The sequence below is a fragment of the Dipodomys spectabilis genome, unplaced genomic scaffold (genome assembly GCF_019054845.1).
Source record: "Dipodomys spectabilis isolate Male_0828 unplaced genomic scaffold, ASM1905484v1 ptg000337l, whole genome shotgun sequence".
Taxonomy (NCBI): domain Eukaryota; kingdom Metazoa; phylum Chordata; class Mammalia; order Rodentia; family Heteromyidae; genus Dipodomys; species Dipodomys spectabilis.
The window spans coordinates 367501-384887 of NW_024871014.1; positions in this window are offsets into that span (position 1 = coordinate 367501).

Sequence of the window (17387 nt, forward strand, 5' to 3'; positions counted from 1 at the left end):
CACAGTGCAACAGGGTTACCCAGATCTGAGTTCAAATCCCAGGCCTGACAAAAGATTCATCCTGATGTTAGAACCCAGTCTTTTCACCTGTTTTCTTCTCCTATGGAAGTCCTGGGTCTCAGCTAGGATGGAGAATGAATGCAAAGGCAACCTTATAACAATGGGAACAAGTCATCATCCATGTCAGCAGAGTTATGCCTGTCACCATACTCAGTAAAATAGACAAAACCTCCATGTATTAGACACAAAATAAGGAGGAGTGCATTGAATGCAAGATGCTATCCACACATATATGTCAATACATATCCTACGTTTCAATTATGAATTTATGCCTATCCTGGCCCTCACTGGGGCACAACCTCAGGTCCTGAGAATGACTTAGCTCCTTAGTTGCTCACAGGCCGGTGTCCTCACCTTGACTCTTTTGGGCGTGCTAGGCTCTCAGTTCAAATCCCAACACGGCCAAAACATGAATCCTGATGTGAGAAGCCCATTGATCCACCTGTTTTCCTGTCCTGAGAATGTCATGAGTCTCAGCTAGGATGGAGAAGGAGTAGGAAACTCTATAGAAATGGGCATAGGTTGCCATCCAAGTCAGCACAGTTATATCTGTCATCATATGCAATAAAATACAAAATGCATCCCTGACTAAGACACACAATAAAAAGAACAACTACACTGAAAATATGATGCATTCCACACATTTATGTAAATAGAGATCCTATGTGTAACATATTTGGGCATATGATTTTTGCCTGAGCTGGGGCTTCAATTCAGGCCCTGGGACCAGGCCTGACCTTGTAGTCTTCAACGATAGTGAGCTTCCCCTACCCCCACAGTGCAAAAGAGTTACCTAGACCTGATTTCACATCCCAGCTCTGGCAGTAAAATGGCGCAAATTCTGAGCTACAGTGCTTCATTCATAATTTTTCAATTTCTTAATATTTTTTGCCAGACCTGGGGCTTGAACTCAAGTTGTGGCAACTCTGCCTCAGGACCAATCATCCTAGGCTGCAGCCTCCGGACCCACAGCCCATTCTCAGATCCTAGGACTCCAGGGATTGTAGGAAAAAGTAAAAAGCCGGAGGAGAAAAAAGTGCGGGAAGTTCCCACTGGTGCTTTTAGGTTTATTTTCATTTGAATGTTGTCCATGGTAAGACCGAACCCGGTGGACTGCAGATTGAAGGTGACCTGGTGTGGCTGAAGGCCTGCTGGCTGTCGGGGGAGCCACAGGATGACCAGGCAACAGAGACCCCGAGGTCGAATCCTGGTCAGCCATCCTACATTGAGGGAATGGCAGGAGTTCCTGAGATTCTCAATTCCGGACCTAAGAAGAGCCATGAAATACGATCAATCTCTTCCTTGAATGAGTAGTTCCTGAGGATTCGAGTAGGAAATGATATTCAAGACTCATGTTGTATCGATTATTTTTAGTGAAGAGTTGATGAAGCGTGACCATAATCATCACAGTCATTAAATGGAGGCATTGGGGAAGATCCAAGAATCAATAGTCACAGGGTAGATTGGATTCAATCACAGGTCTCCATCTCTCCTACACTATACAGATATGTACTTATTTGCTTAATACCATCAGCTTATGAATAGATGACTATTGTGCTCCCCCTGTCTTACCCCTGGGACTCGATCTCAGGTCATGGGAATGGCCCAGCTCCTTAGTGGCTCACAGGCTGGTGTGCTTATGTGGACCCATTGGCCTAGCAGTGCCAAAATATTCATCCTGTCAGAAGCCAGACGTTTCACCTGTTTTCCTGTGTGAGTCCTGGGTTTCAGCTAGGATGGAGAATGCATGGGCCACCCTGTGGCCATAGGAAAAGGTTGTCATCCATGTTAGCCCAGTTACACCTGTCATATATACTCAAGAACATACATAATACATCCATGAATAGCAAACAAAATAGAGAGGATAACTACGCTCAATGCATGAGGCAGTCCACACACGGCTGTGAATATACATCTCATGTTTCAATGATGCATTGAGGACTCTTGTGGCCTCCCTCGGGCTTGATCTCAGCTCCTGGGAACAGCCCTGCTCCTTAGTGGCTCACAGGCTGGTTTGCTCATGTGGACCCATTGGGCAGTTGAGCCTCCTAGGCCCCGAGTTCGAATCACAGCACTTCCAAAAATTCACCCTGATGTGAGAAATCATTCGTTGCACCTGTTCTTCTGTGCTGTGCAAGTTCTGGGTCGCAGCTAGGATGGAAAATTCATAGGCAACTTTATACTTATGGGAATAGCTTGTCATCCAGGTCACCACAGTTATATCTGCCATCCTATACTCAAGAAAATACACAATACATCAATGAGTAAGACACCAGATAAAGACAATAACTACACTGAACCCAAGATGCCGCCCATCCATGTATGGAAATAGAGATCCTCTGTTTAAATTCTGAATTTATGACTACTATAGCGCCCACCGGGGTTTGATCTCAGGTTCCAAGAAAGACCTAGATGCTTAGTGGCTCACGTGCTGGTGTGCTCACCATGACTCATCCACCACTTGAGCCCACTAGGCCTTGATTTCAAATCCCACTACCAAAAGATTCATCCTGATATGAGAAGCCAATGGTTGAACCAGTTTTCCTATGCTGTGAACGTCCTGGGTCTCAGCTAGAATGGAGTATGCTATATAGGCAACTCTATACTTATGGGAATTGGTTGGCAGCAACGTTAGCATAGTTATAACTATTATCACACTCAGTAAAATACATATTGCATCCATGAATAAGACATGAAATCAAGAGAATAAGTAGAGTGAACGCAAGATGCCGCCCACCCATGTATGGAAATATAGCTCCTGTATTTAAATTATGATTTCATGAGTATATTGACCCTCATGGGGCACAAGCTCAGGTCCTGTGAACGGCCTAACACCTTAGTGGCTAACAGGCTGGTGTGCTCACCTTGACTCATTCCCCAATTCTGCCTGCTAAGCTCTGAGTTTAAACCCCAGCACAGCCAAAAAATTCATCCTGATGTGAGAAACCAATGGATCCACATGATTTCCTGTCCTGTGAAGGTCCTGGGCCTCATCGAGGATGGAGAATGCTATATAGGCAACTGTATAGCCATGGGAATAGGTTGTCATCCACGGCAGCACAGCTATACCTGTCACTATACTCAATAAAATACACAATACATCCATGAATAAGACTCAAAATTTAAAAAATAACTAAATTGAAAGCAAGATGCATACCACACCTGTATGTAAATAGAGATCCTATGTTTAACAATGTAAGCTTGTTATTTTGTCCACTGCTGGGACTTCAAATCAGGTCCTGGACCAGGCCTGACATTCTAGTCTTCAGGGATGATGAGCTTCCCCTTCTCCCACAGTGCAACGGGGTTACCCAGACCTGAGTTCAAATCCCAGGCCTGACAAAAGATTCAGCATGATGTCAGAAGCCAGTCATTGTGCCTGATTTCCTCTAATGTGGAAGTCCTGGGTCTCAGCTAGGATGGAGAATGAATGCATAGGCAACCTTATAACCATGGGAACAGGTCGTCATCCATGTCAGTATAGTTACATATGTCACCATACTCAGTAAAGTTCACAATACCATCATAAATTAGACATAAATTAAGGAGAAGAAATGCACCGAACGTAAGATATTGCGCACACATATATGTCAATACAGATTCTATGTATCAAGTATGAATTTATGCTAACCCTGGCCCTCCCTAGGGCTCATTGTCAGGTCCTGGGAATGGCCTAGCTCCTCAGTTCACATGCTGGTGTCCTCACCTTGACTCTTTCACCAATTGGGCCTGCTAGGCTTTCAGTTCAAATCCCAACATTGCCAAAGTCTCAAGGACTTTCCTGCCTGGCTGGTTTTGAACTATGATCCTCATATTTCAGCCCCCTGTGTAGCTAAGATTATAAGCATAAGACCCCAGCACCTGGCTATATGTCTCATTTTAGATGTCCAAGAAATGGAGTACATGATTAAGACCTGCCAGGAAAGTCCACATGCCTATCTATGTGAAGTACCTGTCACAAATTAGTAAGAACTTTTCATATGAGTTCAAATCCTAACCCAGAGCTGATTGGGAATAATAGAAACTCATTAGGGATGAAAATTATGGAGTTCATTGAGTGCCAGAACATGCTTCTCTATATTGAACCTGATGAGATGCATGGTGCATATTGGCCTGCTCTGTCTCCCGTAGTTGAACAATCCCTGAGATATTTGGAGCATTTTGATCAAAATGATGAGTAGCAATATTTTGAATGTGGTGTAAAAAAGGAGATTTTTTTTCAGTCACAGACAATATTCTTTAGACATAGTTGGGCTTATGTGGAACAGCTTTCCTATAACCATGATGAATATAGGAAAGACTATGGTAAGTGTCCTCTCTTTGCCCAAGAAATACTTCAGAGACAGAGGAAAACATCAGAATGCCCTGAATAAGGAAAAATATTCTACATAAGAAGTACGGTCACTACTCATCAGAAAATATTCAAAAGAGAGAATCCTTTTCAGGTAATTAATGTGAAAAACCTATCAGTAGGGAAATTCACCTTGTAAAATTCCAGAGCAAATATGCAGAGGAGAACTCCAATGAGTATATAAGATCAAAAATTTATATATCTCGGAAGTCAGACCTCACTTTCCCACCTCAAATGCCCACAGAGGACAAGCCTTATGAATATGAGGATTGGACAGTTTCCACCCAGAAGTCAACTTTCAACATGTATCAGAGAACTCATACAGAAGAGAGAACTTATGAATGCAACAAATATGGCATGTCTTTCTGGCTAAAGTCATACCTCACTTTGCATCAGATAATACATACAGGAGAAAAACCTTATGAATGTAACAAATGTGGATAATTTTTCACCAGAAGGCACTACTTACTGTCCATCAGAGAAGACATACAGGGGAGAAATCCTATGATTTTAACAGGTTTGGAGAGTCTTTTACCAAGAAGGCAGTCCTTACTGATCATCAGAGAAGACACCCAGGAGAAAGACCTTATAATTATATCATGTATGTAAAGTCTTTCATCCAAAAAGAAGACCTTCACATCCATCAGAGAATCCACACTGTAGAGACACCTTATGAATGTATCGAGTATGTAACATCCTTCACCTGGAAGGAAGCTGTTACTAATCATCAGAGAAAAAACACAGGAGAGACATCTTACATATGTATCGAGAGTGCAATGTTTTTCACCTGTAAGGCAGCTTTTACTGATCATCAGAAAGACACACATAAGAAAAACCTTATGAATGTTTCTCACCCAGAAGGCACACATTACACTCCATCAGAGAACGCACAGGAAAAAAACTTTATGAATATGAAAAATATGTAAAGTCTGTCATCCAGATGGCACCACTTACTGTCCATCAGAGATGACACACTGGACAGAAACCTTATGATTGTAACGTGTGGAAATTCTTTCACTTGGAAGGTACACCTTAACAAACATCAGAGAACACATACAGGATAGAAACCATATGAATGTATCCAGTGTGGAAAATCTTTCACCCATAAGTCAAACCTTACTTAACAAAAACAGAAGACACACAGGAGAGAAACCTTATGAATGTGTCCTGTGTGGAAAATCTTTTACTGAGAAGGCAGACCTTAACATCCATCAAAAACACACACACAGGTAAGAAAGTTTCTGAATGTATTAAGTGTGGAAAGTCTTTACCTGGAAGCAGAACTTACTGATCATCAGAGAAGACACACAGGAGAGAAATTTTGTGAATGTAACAGGTGTGAAATATCCTTCAACCAGAGTCCAGACCTCAGTAAGCATAATGGAATTCACAGAGGTGAGAAATTTTAGGAGCGTAATGAATGTGGAAAGTCTTTCACCTGGAAGAAAACTCAGTTTGCATCAGAGCACCAACAAGCGAGAGAAGTCTCACGAATGCTGCAACTTTACAGCCTTTTACCCAGAAGGCTCAGCTGAGCATTCTTCCCTGAACACTGAAATGAGAGAAATTCTATGAATGCAACAAGTGTGTTTTTTTAAAAAGAATTCATCCCTCTGTTTGCACCAGAAACACACGTTCATTAACACACGTTAATTTATAGAACACACACAGGAGAGAAACCTGATGAATATTACCAGTGTGTAGAGATTTTCATCTGGGAGGCATACCTCATTGTTGATCAGAGAACTGACATATAGGAGAAACGAAACCTAATGAATGGAACAAATGTTCAATGACATTTAATCTGAAGTCAGTCCTCAGTGAAATTGAGAAAATCCACAAGACAGAAACTAAATACAACAAATAAAGAAACACATTCAGCAAAAAGTTATATCTCAACAGGTACCAAAGACTTGGACACACGACAGCATCTCCGTAAAAGTAAGCATTAGAGGAAGTCTATCAACTGGATGTCAACCTTCAGCAAGCATTGGAACATTAACACAGAAAAGAAACCCAATGTGGGAAAATTGTTGTCACAGATCTCCGTAATTTATGAAGAGAAATCCTTCATTGAAGAGGTAACTAGGTGTAATGGGAAATCTTTTTTTACTCTTAAGCATTCACTGAACCAAGAATTCTTATCCTTTCATTGTTTTGAGTAGGATATATATACTTGAATATTATTCAAAGATTTGGACACAAGTGATGAGCATTATTACTTTCAGGCATGCAGAGTGATTAAAAGCATAAAGTTGTTTACTGTGTCTGTATAATAAACAATGACTTATCAAGATAATTTTATATACTCTTCTCAGAAATAAGAGTTCCAGCCCTTTGAGACTGGAGTCAGATGATCACCCACTTCTTTGAGGAACAATAGATGTGAAAAGACTGTCCTGAGTTAAGCCCAAGACATGAGAGCAAAGATTTCTCCACTGCTCCCTTAAAGTCTCCACAGTATGTGTGGTCCATTCCTCATAACACAGATGACACTATTTCCAGTTCAGTTTTTGAATGGAAGATATTGTTTATTACAAAATGTGCACGAGCCTAAAATCTGTCTGGACACTTTTTATCCCTAGATCATTCATATAACATTCAAAGAACATGGGAGGACAGATATTTGGGAACACATTTTCTTTGTGTGCGGACATAAATCTTACAATTTAAACTCAGAGTCTAGGAACTGCCCTTAAACATTTTTGCTCAAGGCTATTGCTCTACCACCTGAGCCATAGATCCACTTTGGGTTTCTTTGGATGGTGAATAAAAAGAAGAGAATTCTGTATTTGGTTATGGATGAGTAACACCAAAATGATTTCAGTGCTTAATTAATCACTGGAGATGAGCCACTTGTAATTGACTCACTCTTAACTTATTCTGCTGTTTTGTTGAGTGAGTTATAATAAAATATCATTACGGATGATGGTAAGAGCCTGATTTTTCTCACTCTTCTGGAGGATGAAATTGGAGTTTTTAGGAAGATGAGTATCTCTCTATCACCACTGCTGTCCCTTTCTCTCGCTCTCTTCAGATAACTTATCAAAACACTATTAAAAATAGTTTTGGTAAAAAATCTGATAGCAATGTAAAAAATTAGAAACGTGGCAAAAGAGAAGCTTGTTAGAAGATGGTTGCAAAAATCCAAGGGATGAGAGAAACATAGATAGAGGCAGGACTCTGCTAGATGTTTAGTAGGGTAAAATTCAAGTAAAAAGTGATCCTCATCACTTTCTATTGCGTAGATAAGTACATACAGCAATTTGATACAATATTATATTCCATGTTTTCTTGATGCATTGATTTTCTATCTAACACCTGGAAAACATATATTTGTTGACTTATTTGCAGTCATTTGCAATCTCATGAAAGACCATGGAAGGTAGTCCATTTAGTGAAGTAACCACGCAGAAAAAGACATTGAACAATCACAACAAAAATGGAAACTGTCAAAAATAGAACCAATTTCTTACTGGAGTTGAGAGAAGAATAAATGCTACTAGAGTCATGGAGAGATTGGTCCACTTGATTCTCTGTTCAAGATTTTTGTATTCTTCATCTTTTGGTCAAATTGACCCAAGTAAGATTGTGCTTTTGAAGGGTTTCCAGTGTGGTATGCACTTATATATCACAGAGGGGTTATGTGGTCAAATGCCTTCACTTAGAGAGTTCACATAGAAAGAACAGACCAGACAGAGAGAATGGTGACAGAAATCACAAGGTTGCAGCCTGATGTCTTTGATTTGAATTGAACATGGAATCTGCAATGTACTCTGTGCCAAAGATCCATGATAGACTGTGGAAATGTTACCCCTGTCTATGTTATTCACATTGGATAAACCTGGGAAAAGACAGGTGAAACTTAACTGTTCTTCCTTTATGTAGTTATGTAATTTGGAACTCATATATAATGTCTATGTTTTCCTATGCAACCTCTTTACAACTGTCAATAGAATTAATAATGCTGCAGTTATACTGAATGTGCCAATATCTATTTAGGATCTATTTACATTCCTTGTTTCCTTACTTTTTTCCATTTCTCCTTCTTTCCTGTCTCTATGTATATTAGGAATTAGATTGCTAGATAATAAGCTAGTAATGCTTTTAATTTTTAGAGTGCTTTTCATACTATTTCCCAAGGCAACTGCACTATTTTATATTTCTACCAGCAGCGAGCAAAGGTTCCATTATTTTATTGGTCGTGGGGCTTGAACTCTGGGCCTGGGTGCTGTCCCTCAGTTCTTTAGCTGAAAGCTAGTGCTCTACCACTTTAGCCATAGCGGCACTTCTGGTGTTTTGGTTTTACAGACTTTCCTGCACAGGCTGGCTTTGCTCCATGATCAGACCTCAGCCTCCTCAGCTAAGATTACAGGCGAGAGCCACCAGTGCCCAGCATCCAGTATCCTTTTATTTACTTTTATGGTAAGCATCCTAAAGAGTCATTGACATTTTACTTACATTTCCCTACTGCTTAGTAATATTGAGCATATTTTCATACATTTGTTAGCCACATACAAAGATTTATGTATCTTCTTTGTAAAAATCGGTGAATTCCAGTGTTTTTATCATTGTGTGTTCAACTAATTCTGCCATAACCAAATAGTATACAGTGAATTAATTAAATAAAAATTTATTTCTCATAGTTCTGAAAGCTTGAAAACTCAAACCAGTACGCTAGTGTGACTGGGTTCTGCTGAAGGATCTATTTTAGGTTTGTAGATGGCCTATATCTCATTGTGTATCTACACGAAACCTTGATATGTTCATGACTGGGAATGGAAGAACAGTTGAGATGGAAAGGATCTTTCTTTTCTTTTTCTGTGAAAGTTAAATCCATCTCGGGCCTCACCTCCATGATGTCATCTTACCCTAATTACCTACCAAAGGCTCCATCTCCAAATAATATTTTGAGGATTGGGAATTCAACTTATAATTTTGGAAGAATGAAATGCAATCCATAGTGCCAATTTTTAACTTTATTATTATTATCATCACCATCATCATCATCATCATCATCATCATCATCATCATCATCATCATCATCATCATCATCATCATCATCATCATCATCATCGTCAGTCCTGACAGTTGCCTTGAGTGTTGTCTCTGACTTCTTCAACTCAAGGTGAGCACTCTACCACTTGAACCACAGCACCACTTCCTATTTTCTGGTGCTTAATTGGAAATAAGAGTCTCACAAACTTACCTGGCCAGGTTGGCTTTCAGTTCTATTTGAGGTTTTATACTTTTCATTATAGAAGTCTTTTACTTCATTAGTTAAGCACAGTCTTAAGCTAATTATTTGAGACTATTGTGATTTTTCTGATTTCTTTCCCAGACTGTTCATTGTTGGCAGACAAGCTGATGATTTTTACATGTTGATCATATATTCTGGCACATTTCCAATAGCATTTATGAGATCTAGAATTTTTCTCTGGAAATTTTTAGGATCTTTTAAATATAGGATCATGGTATCTGTGAACAAGCATAATTTAAATGGTTTCTTCTCTTTTGACCTATTTATTTCTTTCTCTTTGCTTATTTCTGTGGCTTGATTGCATTCAATATGGGAAAAGAGTGAAAAAATAAACATTTGTGTCATTCCTGCTATTAGCAGAAATGATTTAATTTTTCACATATACCCCTAATCCTATCGAGATATATACCCAGTATCACTAGTTTCCTCAAGGGTTTTATGATAAAAGAATGTTGACTTTAACTGGGCATTACACCTGTAATCTTGACTTCTCAGTAGGCTGAGCTCTGAGGATCACAGTTCGAAGCCAGGCCGGGCAGGAAAGTCCGTGAAGCTCTTATCTCCAATAAACGACCAGAAAACTCGAAGTAGTGCTGTGCCTCAATGATTGAATGCTTGCCTTGAGCTGAAGAGCTGAGGGATAGCACACAGGCCCCGAGGTCAAGCCCCACCACTGACCAAAAAAAAAAGAAGAATGTTTACTTTTGTCAAAGGCTTTTTCTGCATCCAGAGAAATGAGTGTGTGATTTTTGTCCTTGATCTGCTTACATGTTGCATTGCACATTAAGATTTATGTGTGTTAAACAATCCTTCATCACTGAAATAAAACTAAGTTGACCATGATGTATGCTATTTAACTAAATAATCTTTCCCTCTTGTTCCTAATTTGCTTAGTGTTTCTTGTCATCAAAAGCCAATTAAATTATAACAGATAGCTTATGAACACAGAGTGAAGCAAAGATGGGTTTTGTCTAGGTTTGAAGAAATTTAAGAAAAAAATATAGGGACAAGCCTTAATGATAATTCAGAAAACATTTTCCTAAAATAGAGTCTTTTCTCTCTGGCTGAGATTTGCTGTCAAAAATGAGAATCCACAGTTTGGAGATATTTTGTAACCAAAATCCATATTTCTCATTACTTTTAGTCAAACCTTCTTGGGTGACCTTCAGAACTGAACAGGGTAAGCGTCAGAAGATAAATGTCTCCCAAATTCTATTGATGAGTAAACTTTCTTCATGGTTCCAAGTAAGAGAAGAAGCCCTAGGAACATCTGCTTCCTTTTCCTGATCTCTTCTGTTCTTATCATATTCATTCTAAGATTCAATTCATATCCACAATAATCACTACCACTTATTTTATTTTCACAATATTTTAGACTTTATTTTAAATGTCCCATGAACAAATAGACTTGAATATTACAACAACATAATGAGGCAAATAGTAAACTATAATCACTTACGTGATAAGAAAACTGAAATCTAAAAATGTATTGTGTCTGAGATCACACCTAGTGGTGGTGAAGTCTACCAATACATTTTCTCTAAAGGCACTTACAAGTTCATAAATACTTACACAGCATTATAAAGTCTTATCTATCTTAGCCATTCACACCTTCACACCATTCACTGAATGATTGTTCCAATCTTTGTTCCAATCACTCTTCATTTTGTTATAACAAATTGATAGATGCACCAATAAATCCACACTATTTGTAAGTTTTAAGGACAGTTTAGTGACAACTAAAAAAAGTGACATAATATTTCACATAGATACATATCCTTCTGAGGCTAATTTCAAATGTCAATTCTTTGAGGAAGAGGAGGATTGGTCCCTTCTTCTGAGCTTTAGTTAGCTGATTCTGGAACTTTCCATAGTTGTTTGTTTAGCTGTAGCCTCTACATGTGAGTCTGAGTGGTTGGACAATAACTGATCTTTCTTCAGAGGTCTGAAGTCTCAACTGAACCCCTCTCAATATTTTCAGGATAAACAATAAGTTATAATCAATATATGTAATAATTAATCAGTTTTGAAATTTAAGTAAAAGTAACAGGCTCGAGAAATACTGAAGTTAACGTCTTCAAATCAATTTCAACTAATTTATTTCAACTAGAGATGTCACAGAAAGTAAATTTATATCAGGGCTCAAAAACAAATAATTAGGGGCTTGGAATGTAGCTTAATGGTTGAGTGCTTGCCTAGCATGCATGAAGGCCTCAGTTTGATTCCTTAGTACCACATAAACAGGAAAAGCAAGCTGAAAATGGTGCTGTGGCTCAAGTGGTAAAGTGCTAGTCTCAAGCCAAAGATGCTCAGGGAAAAGGCCTAGGCCGTGGACCGGAAGAAAAAAAAGCAGAAATAAATGCTTAGTCCCATTGATGCTGTATTTTAATAATTCACAAGATTCTTTGGTGAATTTTTTTTGGTGCTGGGCCTGAGACTTACAATCAGGACCTAATCACTGTTCCAGACCCTTCCTTTTGTGCTAGCAAGGCTAGCACTCAACAACTTGAACCACAATACCACTCCTGGCTTTTATGGTGGTTAAGTGGATATAAGTCTAACTACTGCTTGGGCTGGCTGCCATGCTTAATGCTCAGATCTCAGCCTACTGAATAACTAGGATTACAATCACGAGTCACTAGAGTCTGCCTGATGAACATTTTCTTTTTTTACCGTATCACACTTTTTTTTACCTTATCACCTCAAAAACAGACATGTATACCAATTTATACAACTATTAGATGGTACATACTTTTTCAGGCAAAATTACATAGAAAAAAGTCAAACTAATTTCAAAGTCATCTGTTATAACTAGTTGCAATTTGAATGTACTTAATTGTCCATATAGATTTCTGCCAATAATTTCTTCCTATTCTCACTGCTCTGTTATATCTTTTTCCAGCCAAGTTTTGTAATTCTCCACTTCCCCCGTGTTCTCTTTCATTAAATGTCTCCACTAGACATGTCTTCTTCCGAGCTTCATTTCCTTCATTCACAGACCTTGTTTGCTCTTCGGTTTGTATTCTCAAGTGCTCTCCCTCCCTCAGTCTAACTTATATGGATTTGAGACAAAACTGATAGGAGTTGAAAGGCTTAGGAAATAGATTCTAATTCTATATGTGACTTTCATTGAAGGGAATGCGCAAGACAACCTTAGGTAAGGAACCTAGTTTGAAGAAGTTCTCAGGAATTACAAATTTCTCAAAGTCAAGTGGATTAGAAGAGGCCCAGAAACCAGTGTTCCATCCTGGAGAAGCAAATACACAAGGACAACACTGCAAACAAAAATTGGGTAAGAGAAAATAATTTGGGAAATTTACTAATTTTGGAAATCCTAACAAGGTTGATGAGGGTAATCTGATTATGTGAGGTGGAGTTTGGAAAGTTCAAACATTGGCTGAACTAAGCTGTGGAACTAATAATTAGGTTTCCAATGAGCAGCACATAAGAATTTGACAATGAAGTTACACACTTGGGTTATTATCCATCTGGAGGCACTTAGGCCATGACACATTTTACAATCTCCCTGAACTTCTGAATGTTAATCTGAAGAACATGGATAAAGATGCACAGACTGCTCTGGGAATGTGGCTTAGTTGTAGAGTATGTGTCTTGTATGAATGAAGCCCTTGGTTCTATTCCTTAGAACCACATGAACAGAAAAGGCCAGAGGTGGCAATGTGGCTCAAGTTATTGAGTGCTAGCCTTGAGCAAAAGAAGCACAGGGACAGTGGCCAGGCCATGAGTTCAAGCCCCAGGACTGGCAAGAAAAATGTGTACAACCTGCATGTTGTCTGAAAACGATAAGTAAAAGGTAAAATAACAGATAAACGCAAAGTATCTGATATATCTGTGACCACACATTTTCAATCCTGTATGTCCACATCTTTGCTCAATACTTAACATACACTCAACACATATTCTGAATGAATAAATTCATCAATGACCACTTTATAAGAAATTTAATGAAGTAGAAATTAAACCTGAAAATGGGAATGGCCAAAACTTAAAATTGAATTAGAAACTTGTAGTTAGTGTTATAATGAAGTCTTTGTATCTCTGAGTCAAAGGTTAATGGGGGACTGGAGTATGTGAGAAGAATAGATGATAATTTGATAGTAAGAGATTTTACTTTTCTGAAGAAATAGGGACAAACATTGTTGATCCCCAACTTAACTAACCATTGTTTTTCAACTTAGATGTAGGAAAAAGGAGGTAAAAATGAGCATGTACAGCCTACAGGAAAGAAAGAGTTATGCTTATGAAGATATCCGTAAACCCCATGATGATGATTACCTGTGTAAGTAACCCTCTGTGCTTGGTCAAACAGAAGGCAAATGTGCTTTTATAATAATTCATCAGGTCATTTTGCCCCCAATTACTGGTTTACTCTAGTAACTTCACATGAAGAACTAAGCGACAATGATATGCATTCTGTGCTCTTTCTCATCATTGTTAAATCTGAGAATGTACATATTTCTTGACTAATTTTTGCTGCTCTTGCTTCAGATTGTGAGCAATGTCAGCACTTCTTCATCACCAGCTACACTGTTCATGGACCACCTATATTTGAAAGAGACAATGGTGGACAAGGGGCATTATGACCATTCAGTCCTCAGTCTGCCCACTGGGCTGAGAATTCGTCAGTACAGTATTCCTCAGGCTAGGCTTAGAGTATGGAATGAGGAATCTGATCTGCCATTGGGTTTGCACTTTAGCCCCTATGGGGGCTTGATCATAGAAGATGAAGATGCAGACAATAGGTACTCCTGGATGGTAAGAAATGCCTTCCCTTTCCCCCCTTTCTCTAACTCCATGTGTCCCCCTGTGCCTCCAATGAAACATTGCTAGGACATGGACAAAATAGTTGTATGTGTTTGTGGAATCTGCATAAACATGGACATGCTGATTTAGGATCAAAGTATAGTGCATATAAACAGAGTGTGTTAGAGGCAAAGTGCATCCACGCTTAAGGAGCCTCTGTTAAGACTATGACAAATCCCCTCAGATGTGTAGACGGCATCTTATATCTTCACAACTGCTGAATCCATGCAGGCTCAAAGAGCATCACTGGAATCAATTAATGTGATTTTGCCGATTACTACTCAAAAGCCTTTAGCTTGTCTTTCTGAAATTCAGATCACAAAAAGGAGAAACTTCTATGTGTAGATGCAAAAAATAAATCCCAGGCCAACTGGAGTGAGTCCAGTAGTCATTTTCATGGTTCCTAATAGGATATTCTCCTCAGAAGACTTGCACCCTGATTATCACACCTTTCTCAATGGATTCCCATATCTCCATTTTTCTTTTGCTGTACTTGGTGCTTTCAAAATTATGAATATTTGAGGGAAAAGTAATAAAAATATAAATAGTATAGCTGGGTTCCATAGCTCAACCTTCAATTTGGACTTTTGAGATAGAGATGATGTGATCTCAGTCTGATGCCAGTCCTAGCATAAAAGATTATAAGATCCCCATTACTACCAATGGCTGAGCACGTTGGTGCACATTTGGAAGTACAATGGCTGTATAAAGTGAAGTATCTCCAGCAATCCATGCAAGCACAAGCAGAATGGCAACCCAGGACAGCAGGGGAAAAAACACCTAAAAAATAAACTATGCACTGGTGGCTCAAACCTGTAAGTAGCTACTCAGAAAGCTCAGATATGAGTATCATGGTTCAAATCCAGCCCATGGAAGAAAGGCTGTGAAACTCTTATCTCCAATAAACCACCAGAAAATCAAAAGTGGCGCTGTGGCTCAAGTGGTAGAGCGCTTGCCTTGAGTTGAACAGCTGAAGGACAACATTCAGGCACAGAGTTTAAGCCCCTTGACAGACAAAAAATACCTCAAAAATAAACAGCACAAAAAGGGCTCATGCTTCAAGTGGTAGAGTGCTTGTATTGCAAGAGGTAAGTTTAGTTACTGCGTTCAATCATAGCTCTGCTATGTATGTAAGTATGTATGCATATATATGTTTACTGTATCAAAATAAAAATTTCCATGAGAGACAAAATTAACACATCAGAATAAAAACCAAAGGACCTAACTTCATTCATAGATCCTGCATCTATAAAGCACATACTGTATCAGAGTCAAAGAATTACCCTCAGTAGTTGAATAAATCATATTCCCTGAGTAATTGTGAAGCACATGTGGAGACAGAAATAACAATTTCATTGTAGGAGTATTTAACTATAATTTTTCTTCCTAGTTTTTGCAAAGTACATAGTGCCCTAACAATCTACAAGAAAGAATTTTAGTCTATTAAGGTACACACAAACACGTTGAAGCAGAGTTGGAGCAGTGGTGAGTTTAAGAGAGCAGTGGGTCTATGATATGTCCTGCAGCCCTGTGCCATGGGGAACCATTGTCTTATCATGAACCGACATCATGAATAAACAAATTTCCCTTTATTCTCTTTATAAGACAATGGGTTCTCTGAATTTCTATGGGAACATAGTTGAGACAGGTGCATGAGTGAGTTCAATCTAAGGAAAAATACTTGGGCCAAATGTCAAATGATGTGTGCTAATCTAGAAACCGAGTACATGCCCCCACCCAAGTCTATGACATAAACTTTAACTCAATTTAGAGAATCTGGATATCAATCTATTTGTGACAAATCAGGATTGAGAGAAGTCTGGAACTGGGCTTTGAAAACAGTGCACTTAGAGTTCTAGAGTGGATGAGTATTAAGAGTAGATCCAAAGGGAGCAGAAACTTACCCTCTTATGTTTCCTTCCTGTGCCTGCTTCAACTTTAGGTATATGAACTGTGGCAGGTATGCTGAGAAACAGAATCTGAGGGCCTTTCAGTACCACAGGTAGATCTTCTACCAAACCTGTCATGTCATCAAGGCAGGATGTGAGCTGCTTGTCTCCTATGGGGATGAGTATTGACAGCAACTGGGCAGTAAGTGGAAGAAACAGCTCACAGCAGAAACAGGTGGACTTCACTATGGTTCCTTAAAAAGGAAGAAAAAAAAAATAATTCTCTTTGGGAATTTTCGAATATCAACTCTTCGGTAGAACAAAAGGCAATTTAACGTGAGAAAAATTTCATGTTAAGTACCTCTGAATTTAAAGATGCAGTTTGTGATACTTTATTCGGAAAATTAACTTATTTTTAACTATTTGTCCTGATTTTACTTTTTAAGAACTTCATATGTTTGAATGCAATACAAAATACTGTGCTAAAAGGCTTAGAGGCCAAACAGAGTACCTACCAGCTCTCTTTCAAAGAACCAATTACTTCTGGCCATTGCAGTTTTTCTTACTTCCCTCCATATTCTCAAATGTTATGCATATGTCATTTTTCATTATTACATAGTCTACATATTCTGTGAATATATTACTAGAAAATCAGTTAGAATGAGAGTTCCCATAGAGCCTTGTGTCTTTGACAAAAATGAATCCATCTTTTCTCAGGGTGTTTTGCTCCAGCCATGGCCCTCAATTCTTGGTTCGATGGCTACAACTAGGCCTTGCTTTTCTTCCTCACTATAAAGAACTAAAAAGTTTTTAGTAAGGATGTTCTTTCAGTAGAAAGGCCTGAAATGGAGAGAGGAAACATAGCCCTGTGAATATCTCCGAGATGGCCTGTCATTGGCGTGGAGAAGTTGACTCCTGTAGTTGGAAGTGTCAGTGAGAGGACAAATAAGTTGGCAGTGATTTCAGAAACTCTAAGGAAAACATCTGTTATCTGCTACTGGAA